Source organism: Saccoglossus kowalevskii, chromosome 1 (assembly GCF_978046115.1).
Source record: "Saccoglossus kowalevskii chromosome 1, keSacKowa6.1, whole genome shotgun sequence".
Classification (NCBI taxonomy): Eukaryota; Metazoa; Hemichordata; class Enteropneusta; family Harrimaniidae; genus Saccoglossus; species Saccoglossus kowalevskii.
In genome coordinates, this window is record NC_140641.1 from 4,299,531 (window position 1) to 4,311,582 (window position 12,052).

Sequence of the window (12,052 nt, forward strand, 5' to 3'; positions counted from 1 at the left end):
TTTAGTGAAGACGACACAGTTGAGCAATCACCTACGAAAGATAATGTTTCGTAAGTTTATTTATTTATTTATTTATTTATTTATTTATTTATTTATTTATTTATTTATTTGCGTTTGAAAATTTTATGTGAGGGAAAAATAAAACATGTTTTTAACTTCCTCTACAGGGAGAATTTAACACAACCTCAAACTTCTTCAGACCTAGAGCATGAATGTATTATTATAAACAGGTGTGTATTCGAATACTATACATAGAATTCGTTCGATATGCATATGAAGATATGGTAAACAATATGAATAATAAAAATAATATAACTTATTTTTCAGTGAAGACGAAACACCTCAGCAATCACCTACGAAAGATAGTGTTTCGTAAGTTTATTTATTTATTTATTTATTTATTTATTTATTTATTTATTTATTTATTTATTTATTTATTTATTTATTTATTTATTTATTTATTTATTTATTCATTTATTTATTTATTTATTTATTTATTTATTTATTCATTCACAAAATACGATGTTGTATTTTTCAATAGTTCATGGTCTCCAGCCAGTAGTATAGCTACACCTGATTTCAATCAGAAGTTGAAATTTCTAATTAAATCTGGTTGCAGCTCACATGTAAGCTCTACAAGTACTGGGTTTGCAACACCCAAGTCCTGTAAGAAAAGCCTGTACTCTATATATGGAGAAATGAACACACCAAGTCCAATAGGATCTGTTAACAGACCATCTACCTCGAGTTATCAACGTGGAGGTGTTAAAAACCATGTAAGGTATGTTATTTATTTATTTATTTATTTATTTATTTATTTATTTATTTATTTATTTATTTATTTATTTATTTATTTATTTATTTATTTATTTATTTATTTTTGAATTTTATTACAGTGATACTGACACGGATGATAGTGACGAGAATATCACCGACAAGATTAATTTCAATCTTGTCAGTAAGAGAAAACGTTTTGTCAAAAAGTTTAAGGTGAGTGGAACGGATTGGGTTGTAAAAGTTTCGCATCCAAATGCTAATACGTTCGATGAAGTTCATAACGTATTACACGCTACCTTTCATCAACTGCTCGAACTGATCACCTCTGACCTTGACGGACGTGACCAAATTCGCATTTCCATAAACGTACCCAACTTGAACAACGAAATTTGGCTACCATTTATACCGGTTGAGGACATGAATGTCGACAAGGTGATGTCCAAAGTGGAGAGGATTCTACAATCTTACCAAGATATATCACTCGAGGAAAACATCACCATCAGGACGGTATCTGTTGAAATGCCCCTTGGTGCCGGCAAAACACGTGGGAGGAAGCGACAGTTTGATACGAAGATCGCAGACAGGTTGAAAAATTCCAAATCTGTCATTGAAATCGTTTCCGATGACCAGATGTGTTGCGCTAGAGCGATCGTGGTCGCCATGGCACACGCAACAAAAGACGAAAATCCACCATCGATGTGGAGTACCATGAAGAGGAAAAAAACGGCAAACTACTCTATGCAATCCGTTCAAGCTAGAGAACTTTTACGGAAAGCCAGAGTCGAACAGGCACCATGTGGTATCGAAGAGATTAAAAAATTCCAGAACGTGTTACCGAATTTCAGAATACACGTATTGTTGCACGATCATTTTGACTCCATCATCTTTGTGGGCGATGCCGCAGAAGGTTCAAAAGACATATATTTGTTTTTAAAAGATAAACACTACAACGTCATCACAAAAATGACAGGTTTTCTAGGAAAGAAGTACTATTGCACTAGGTGTGACAAGTCTTATTCTCACCGTTATGATCACATGTGTCCGACGGGGTGTTTGAGTTGTGGAAATCAAAGGGACTGTGTGGTTACACGATGGCAAAAATGCGGAAATTGTCACAGATTTTTCAAGAACGAAGAATGTTTCGAACGGCATCTAAAGTCGGTTAATGGGGTAAAAACTCTCTGCCAGTCAGTTCAACGTTGCGAAAAATGTCACAAACTCCTCAAATATCGTGATGGGTCTCACAAATGTAACGAAGTTTACTGCAAAACCTGCAAGTCTTTTCAGACGTACGACCACCTGTGTTACATTCAACCACTCACCAATAGAAAAAAGAACCAAGAATCTGACGAATCGATGGAAGAATTTGAGGAGGAGGATGACTCAAACAGCCATGGTAACTACGTCTTTTACGATTTTGAATGCACGACCGACGAACATTGCACTCATATTCCAGATCTGTGCGTAGCGAGAATTCCACCGAATACGGAGAAAGTGTTCAATGGTTCACGTACCTTGGAAGATTTCTGCGAGTGGGCATTAGAAAAAGAGCATAATGGAATGATTTTCATCGCACATAATTCAAAGGGATATGATGGAATTATGATTCTGAAATACTGTCATGATCACAATATACTACCCGAAGTCATCATGAATGGTTCAAAAGTCATGCAACTATACATCCGTCGTGCAGATATCAAATTCATTGATAGCTTGAATTTCCTGCCCATGGCTCTATCTAAACTTCCTAAGACCTTTGGCATAGACGAGTTACACAAAGGCTTTTTTCCCACCTTTCCAAGAACAGCTGGAGACAGTTACAAAGGACCGATACCCGAGGATCGTTATTTTGACCCAGATGGTATGAAGGAGGAGGTTAGAAAGAAATTCTACACATGGTACAATGGAGAAGTAGAAAAGAACTCTGTTTATGATTTACGTAAAGAACTGCTCAAGTACTGTCGGAGTGACGTACGCATACTCGAAGAGTGTTGTTTGGCATTTAGATCAATGATGATGGATCTCACCGAAGTTGACCCTTTCAGCTGTTGCATCACGATCGCCTCCGTGTGCAACGTCATATTTCGAAAGAATTTCCTGACTCCTGATACAATTGGTGTTGTGCCTGAGAAAGGTTATCTCAGCGCCCAGAATCAATCCTCAGATGCTATAAGGTGGATGGAATACGAGGCACACGTCAATAATACGCGTATTCAACATGTTCGTAATTCCAGAAGAGAGATGAAAATCGGAGCTTATCACATAGACGGATATGATGCTTCTACCGAAACCTTGTATGAGTACTACGGTTGTTACTTCCACGGGTGCCCAAAGTGTTTTCCCAGAAGAAATGAAACAAATCGCAAGAATGAACTCAGTATGGCATCCCTCTATGAAAGGCTACTGGCGAGGGAAGAGTGGTTGAAATCGAAAGGATACTCGCTAGTCACCATGTGGGAATGTGATTTCAAAAACCTGATGAAGAACAATCACAAAGTCGAGAGGTTTGTCGGAAACTTAGATATCTCAAATCCTATCAGAGGCAGAGAGGCTTTTCTCGGCGGTCGTACTAATGCTCTGCGTCTGTATTACGAGATCAAGGAAGGCGAAAAGATAGAATATGTTGACTTTTGCAGCCTCTACCCATACATCAATAAGACCTCGCGATATCCAGTTGGCCACCCAACAGTCGTAACTAAAGACTTTATCATCAAACCCACGGACTATTTCGGTATTATCAAGTGCGATGTTTTACCTCCGAGGAAATTGTATATACCAGTTCTACCTTTCAGGGTGAACAACAAACTGATGTTCCTACTCTGTTCCAAATGCGCGGAAACCATGAATCAAGACAAATGTCACCACAGTGTCAATGAACGTCAACTGACGGGTGTTTGGTGCACTCCAGAATTGAAAAAGGCTGAAGAAGTAGGGTATCACATCACCAAGGTATATGAAGTTTGGCATTACGATGAGTCGGCAACCTACAACCCCAAGACTGGAGAAGGAGGGTTGTTCACAGAGTACATCAACAAGTTTCTGAAAATTAAACAAGAGTCTTCTGGTTATCCCGAGTGGTGTCACACCGTTGAAGACCGAACCATGTACATCCAAAGATACCACGAAAGAGAAGGTATCGTCTTGGATAGAAGCAAGATAATCCCAAATCTAGGCCTCAGAGCTCTTGCCAAGCTAAACCTCAACTCATTCTGGGGAAAGCTGGGACAGAGATCAAACTTTGGACAGAGCACATATGTAGAAACGTCCGCCAAACTGTTGGAAATGTTGATGGATAGTACAAAGAATATCACAGATCTTTCTTTTGTCTCTGACAAAATGGTTCTTGTCCAGCACTGCGATAAAGAAGACTACATTACCGAAGCACCCAATACGAACATTGTACTGGCTGCCATGAAGACAAGCTATGCTCGACTTAAACTCTACAGTGTTCTGGAGAAATTAGGTAGTAGAGTCTTGTACTTGGACACAGATTCTATCATTTACATCCAGCGAGCTGGAGAATGGGATCCACCAACAGGTGATTATCTCGGAGATTTGACGAGAGAAATAACTCCAGTGGATAATTACATCACACATTTCGTATCGGGAGGACCGAAGAATTACGCATACCGATTACACAAACCGGACAAAAGTGGGAACCAAACAGTGTGTAAAGTGAGAGGGTTCACCCTCAATTACAGAAATCAACTGGAAATTAATTTTGACTCCATGAATCGACTCATTCGGAGAACAAGCGGCCCTCTACATGTCAAAGACCCCCGAAAAATAACGCGCAAGGGAAATAGAATATTCAATAGAGAAGAAGTTAAAACATACAGTTTAGTGTATGACAAACGGGTGATACAAGACGATTACTGTACCCTCCCATACGGTTTCTAAAAACAAAACAAAAAATATATAAATAAAAGCGAGATCATTGTTTACTCCATTCATCCATTTGAACTTTGAACAATCACATTGACATGGATTCTACCAAATCGGACATGGTTCTATCACTCATCTATTCTGGCTTATGCACACTACCTTATTTTGTTTTGAACTGGATGTTGAAAAAGTACATTGAAGAACGTAAAAAGAGACGCGATAACGAGCGAGGTTCTATTATATCGTCATGGATGCAAGATTGAAACACCCATTTACCTCTCTTGTGTGCGGTCCTACACAGTCTGGGAAGACGTTTTTAGTCAAACAGATATTAGAACAATGTGACAGCGTCATATCTCCACCACCAGACGTTATCTATTTGGTGCTACGGCGAGTTTCAGCCAGCCTATTTGGAAATGATGAAGACAGTGCCTCAAATTCGCTTTATCGAAGGGATACCTCCAGATATTGGTAGAATAATTGAGCCGTCTAAAAGAAACTTGTTGGTGATAGATGATCTGATGACAGAAACGGGTAACGATAAACAAATCGCTCAGTTCTTCACGAAGGGATCTCACCTTCGAAATTTATCCGTGATACTGATTTTGCAAAATCTCTTTCATCAGGGCAGACAATCGAGAACCATCAGTCTCAACACGCACTACATTTTCCTGTTTAAAAATCCAAGGGACGCATCACAAGTCAACGTTCTGACTAGGCAAATGTACCCCGGAAACATTAAGTTTCTTCAGGAGGCATTCACCGATGCCACCCAAGAACCTCACGGTTACCTCCTCGTGGATCTGATGCCAGACACCCCTGAGGAAATACGCATTCGAATGAACATACTTTCATCTCAAGTACCGATAGTGTACGTGAGAAAGGTATAAAAAAAGACAGTCTTTCATCGTCAGTCATTTCACCATGTCATCCCGCATGCGAAAGAACGCTGATTTTCTCTCTGTATTGCACAAGGCCAACTAGAAACAACAAAAGGGGATAATTGATGGAGCCTCTAGTGACTTGATACAGTGTCTGTGCGAATGCTCGCTCAATGTGTTGAAAGGGAACGTCCAGCTATCACCTAGTCAGAAACGAAAATTGGCGTTGTACGTGAAACATCTCCGAGCACTGTCCAATAAGAAAACTTCAGTCAAGAAAAAGAAAAAAATTCTGTTTCAGAAAGGGGGTTTCCTAACCGCCTTAATCGCTCCCTTAATTTCGAGCATACTCCCACCTTTACTCGGTCTTAAATAGATGGAATCCGTGAAGAAGATGGCTTTAGTCCCTGCTGAGCTATTATCTACCATTCAAAGCCAGAATGCTCAAATGACGAGACCTGTGGTGAAATCATTGACTTCGCTGGATAGAGACATGAATGACATAACGCAAATGGAAGAATTGCCTGAAGATGAAAAAGTCAAACTGTACCAACAAGTTCTGCGCAAGTACTTGTTGTTGCGGGAGAAGAAAAACGAACCGATTCCAATCTCCGTTACGCAGCAATTACCCAGTGCTGTCCCTGTAGCCGATCGGGAATATCAACCCGACAAAGACGGTGTACCAGATCAAATTACATCCGAAGTCTTACAAAGTGTTTCCAAGATCATGCAGAGAAAAGTGAAGCTTCTACTACAGAAAGTTAAACAGAACCAACGGGTCGACTGGGTGAAAATGGTGAATTAATCATTGATGGACAATCCGTGCCAGGCACGCACATCATCGATTTAGTCAATGATTTCTTGCGTAAAAGGAAGAATTTCACCCCCACAGGTTGGAGAGAATTTGCCGAAGTTATGAAAATGTCAAATGTACCTCAAGACCTAGTTGGCAATACTGATCGGTGGTCTTACATGCATACCAACACACTCAAGGGGAGAGTTCCGAAGAGATGTGGACCCCATGTGGTTTCCACTCCCATTCATCCTCGACACACGTGGGTGACGTATTAAATAGAACCTCTTCGCAACCGCTAGATCTCACTTTGGTTCAGTCGGTCGTGATGGATCCATGCTGTCCTGCTTTGCTTTCGTTTATCGAACGTATCCACTGCCTCTGTGCGTGTGAAATAACCACACCCGTAAACAATGACGAAGAAGATGGACACCGTCCTAGACGAACTGTTTTACGATGTCCAAAGTCCTGGAAGTTACGGGGGTTTGAATTCCCTTTACGCTGCCGTAAAAAAAACAAAGAGAGGAAAAAAGATAACCAAGTCGGACATGAAGAAGTGGTTGAGTAAACAGGATACATACACTCTGCACAAACCCTCCAGACGGTCCTTTAAAAGAAGGAGGGTAGTGGTTTTCCAAGTGGACGAGCAGTGGGAGGCCGATCTATGCGATCTCTCCTCGATTTCCAGATACAACAGAGGATACAAGTTCTTATTGACGTGTATCGACGTTTTTTCGAAATATGCTTTCGTCGTACCTCTGAAAGACAAGAGAGGGGGGAGTTTGGTCGATGCATTTCGGAAAATACTTAAGAAGGGGCGTCGCCCCGACGTTTTGCACACGAACAGAGGAACTGAATTCACCAACAGACTTTTTCAGAACTACCTCAAGAGCGAAGACATTAAGTTCTTCACTACAGGCAATGAGACTAAAGCCAGCGTTGTGGAGAGATATAACAGAACCATCAAGGGAAAAATTTTCAGATATTTCACGAAGAACAACACGTTGACTTATCTGCCTGTATTAGACGACATGGTACGTTCTTACAACAATACTCATCACAGAAGTATAAATACCAAACCCTCACTTGTTACCTATGCAAACCAGAAAAAGGTCAGAGACGTATTGTATGGTGATTTAAGCACAGAGAAAAAGGGGTGGAAGAAGATTTATAAACTCGGTGACAGAGTCAGAATCAGTAAAACCAAACACGTTTTCAAGAAAGGATACCTGCCCAATTGGACCGAAGAGGTATTCACGATTGTTGGACGCCTCAATACGCAACCACCTGTTTACAAAATTTCAGATTACAACGGTGAAATGTTGGAAGGTACTTTCTACGAAGAAGAACTTCAGAAAATAGTAAAGGACGATGATGCATTGTACATTGTGGAGAAAGTACTGCGCAAGAGAAAACGAAAAGGCCGTGTGGAATATTTTGTTAAGTGGCGTGGGTATGACGATTCGTTTAATTCTTGGATCAGAGACTTGGAACGTTTATAAATACCTTTCACACGATGACCTGATTCATTTCAAAGATCATCATGTCGGGGCAGGATTTCTTTTTGACGCTCCCTAGTAATGCCTCGCTTGATGTGTTCAAAATACACTGTCAAACTACCGAGAACGGTTTCGTTAGATGGCAATTGGGAAGTAGCGTTGGCCGACATCCACTACCCAAATTCATGGTACAATGTTGTACATGGTGAAAATAGGATCTTTTACGATGCCTCACCCAGTCTGAGAGATCACAGAGAAGTGAAATTGAATCCGGGCTACTACAACTCGATCGAAATGATTTTAGACGCGATTCGAGAAAAAGGTCTGCCAGATGAAATACTGATGACATATAATTCGAGGTCTAGGAGAGTGACCATTGCGGTCGAAGAAGGAGCTCGTGTAATCTTGATGGGCGGATTGGCCGACCTGTTATGATTTCCCACAAATACAACAATTACAAACGAAAGACGCACTAGTTCCTACCTTGCTGATGTTAGAAGTTTGTATTCTCTCTACGTGTATTGCAATATAGTCGAACACCAAATGGTCGGTGATGTTTCCGTACCTCTCTTGAGAATAGTCAACATTGAAGGAACCCACGGTGATAGCGTCAATCACACTTACAACAAACCATACTTTCTCCCAATTCGAACGTCAACATTCGAGACTGTGGAGATTGATATAAGGTCTGATACGGGGGAGAAGGTGCCATTTCAACGTGGGCGTGTGATCGTGACGCTGAGTTTTCGCAAAGCTCGTCCTTCGCTAGTGTGAAGAAAAGGAAATGAACAGACATCGACCTTACACTCCCCACGTGGGGGTTTATAGAAATTACTACATGAATCAGATTGGACGGGGATCTGTATTTTCTGGCGCAAGACTGCAACGCGGATATGGAATCGGAAGTATGTTTTCTGGATTGGCGAGATCGGCCGCACCTCTGTTAACACATGGTCTGAAAGCAGTGGCAAAACCAGCGCTCGATGCCGGTTTGGGTATTCTAGGTGACGTTGTACAAGGGAAAAACTTTAAAAAAGCGGCTTCGAGTAGAACAAAGACTGCAGGTCGTCAAATTACTTCTTCGGTATTGAGCAATTTATTTGGAAGACCCTCTCAAACAGGACGAGGACGCAGCATCAAAAGGAAGAAGACAACAACGAGACGTGTCATTTCTTCCAAGGCTAAGAAGAGGAGAAGATCTCAGGATATATTCGACTGAACATCATGGCTTTTGTACACGAACACTCCTGCGAATGTGCAAAGACGGAACTCGATCTCTTTACTATTCCTCCGACACAGACAAGTATTGAAAAAGGAAGTTATGAAGAGGTAAACCCACTCACGAATATAGCCGATGGTCCGATCGAATTCGTAATACCTTCGGCCGGAAGAGACTACATCGATATTGGTTCTACGCTTTTGCACATCAAGGCTAAAATCACGAATGCCAACGGAAGTAATTTGGCTGCGGACGCCACTGTAGGGCCTGCAAACTTGTGGTTGCATTCCCTCTTCAATCAAATCGATGTGTACCTGAATGGAAAGCTGATTTCGGACGCATCTCCTACTTATTCTTACAGAGCCATGATCGAAACGCTATTGAATTATGGAGGGGACGCCAAATCAACGCAGATTGGTGCTGCAATATTTGAGAAGCACACTGCAGGAAAAATGAATGTCGCAAACCCGAGAGCTGATGATGGTGATGCTAACATGGGACTCAAACGTCGATACGCATATACATCGCTCAGTAAGACGGTCGACATGATCGGACGAATACACGGAGACATAATTTTTCAACCAAAGTATTTACTCAATGGGGTGGAAGTTAGACTGAAATTACATCGAAGTAAAAATCAGTTCTGCTTGATCAGTTCAACCGAAAATCCAGCATTCAAAGTAGTCATCACTGATGCTACCCTCCTAGTGAGAAAAAACAAGTTGAGCCCCAGCTTACAACTGGGACACGTCGAAGCGTTGAAACAGGGTACTGCAAAATACCCCATCGATCGATGCGTTATGAAAATCGCTTCCATCCCGGCTGGTACAATGTCATTAAACAAAGATTTGATCTTCCTCGGTCAGCTGCCCAAAAGGATCATCCTGTGTCTGGTTTCTAATACGTCTTTCAACGGATCCTACGAAACCAATCCATTCAACTTCCAGAATTACGGTATCACATCACTGGTTCTCAATGAGGTGAGCAAGTTCCGGCAAAGCCATTGAAGACGGACTTCACGGCAGGTGGTGGTAGAAGATGCATCATGGCTTATTACAGTCTATTTACCGGTACAAATAAAATGGGTCAAGACCAAGGCAACGGTATCACTCGAGACGAATATCCCGAAGGGTACACAATCTTCGCATTTGACCTCACTCCCGACGAATCGGCCAGTGATTATCACCTCAATTTGATACAAGAAGGAAAGATTGGTCTTGAGATTCAGTTCAGACAAGCATTGACTGAGACTGTGTCTGTTTTGATTTATGCTGAATACGACAACGTTATCGAGATTGACAGAGACAGAAACGTATTGACCGATTTCTAGCTGCGATGGACACGAATCAACTGAATCGTCGACTAATTCGTACACTAGAAACGTGTTCTTCGGCGTTTATGCTAGAGATCAACTGCCTAAGGCAAAAGTGTTGGAGTATCCTGCAGCGTTTGTATCAAACACCGATGACAGTAGCGGAGGTGGGACACATTGGGTGGCTTTTTATCTAAAGGATCCCTAACGTGGAGAATATTTTGACTCGTACGGATGTCAACCTTATTACGTGGAATTTAAGAGATTTCTCGATAAAAACGTTTGTACATGGATCTACAATCATCAAATACTACAAGCTCCGTTCTCTACAGTGTGTGGTCAATACGTCCTGTATTACTTGCTGCGCAGATGTCAAGGGGAACCTATGAAGTCCGTAGCCGACTCTTTTACGCAGGATAGACATTTGAATGACATTTATGTGAACAGATATATCAAAAACGTAACCGGACTCAACCTCCCTATTGATGACAAATATTTTTTCCCACACAGTTTTACTAGATGACTTATACTTTTGAAATTCCACATGTATATATAACTTGTACCCTCTTTATGTAACTATCGATTTCATATTATTTCTCTTTTTTTTCTTTTCATCACAGATGAGCGATTCTGATTCTGATTAGAAAAAGTGTGTATTGACTCTTCGATGTTACTCGTTTTTCTCGTTTTTTATTATAATCGAATACTTAACCGCATTTGAAAATGTATGTATTTCAATATATGTATGTATCTATGTATTTTCAACCTTTTTTAAAAAATGTCGTTTTTAAATCATATTATTACTCCTAAGAATATCATTCTTATATTACTCCTAATAATATCATTCTTATATTACTCAGTGTGAATACTTAACAGCGTTTGAGAATGTATACCATTTCAATTTATGATTAATTACTTCAAAAAAACAACAAAACACAAAAGCAAAAAAACAAAAAAATATATTTCATGTAACTGATCTTACTAGTTTTTTGTCAAAAATGTATACCCAATGTATTTCATCTATTTTAAAATGTCATGTTTTTAATGCTAACATTCTTCTTTTGTGTAATAAACGTTAGTTTCTAAAATGACGTGTATTTATTTGTGTGTGAGCGCCCTCTGTCGTTCGTTCTGAAAAATTCATGATGATGACGCCACATTTTACGTCATCACCCCCAATATGACGTCACCGTCCCATCCAAATATGACGTCATGAACAGCGCCCTCATAAGATGACGTCACATTTTATGACGTCTTCACCCCAATATGACGTCACCGCCCCATCCAAATATGACGTCATAAACAGCGCCCTCATAATTTATTCACCTATTCCCATTGTGACGTCATCCGGCGACACTATAGGTCATAATTTATTCTCATATTCCCATTGTGACGTCATCCTGGCGATACTATAGGTACGACCATGAGGGCGCTGTTCATGTGATGACGTCATTACGATGACGTCATATTGGGATATGATGACGTCATCCCATCCAAATATGACGTCAAATCACGGGATGACGTCATCCTATCCCAATATGACGTCATCGTAATGACGTCATCCCAGAACAGCGCCCTCATGGTCGTACCTATAGTGTCGCCTAAACTACTCATGATGTTCTGTTATTATCACAAATATTCCCAGACTTTATGGAAATCGCGACACCTAAAAATTTCGTATAAGTG

At 40.6% G+C, this 12,052-nt stretch overlaps 1 long non-coding RNA gene across 1 annotated transcript; it reads left to right on the forward strand.

The window, feature by feature from the left end:
- Nucleotides 1-324: 324 nt before the first annotated feature.
- On the forward strand, nt 325-11,086 carry LOC146750321 (uncharacterized). Its single transcript, XR_014929079.1, has 3 exons — nt 325-372; nt 897-990; nt 10,987-11,086. It is a non-coding gene; the product is annotated as an uncharacterized LOC146750321 (long non-coding RNA).
- The last annotated feature ends 966 nt before the right edge of the window (nt 11,087-12,052 follow it).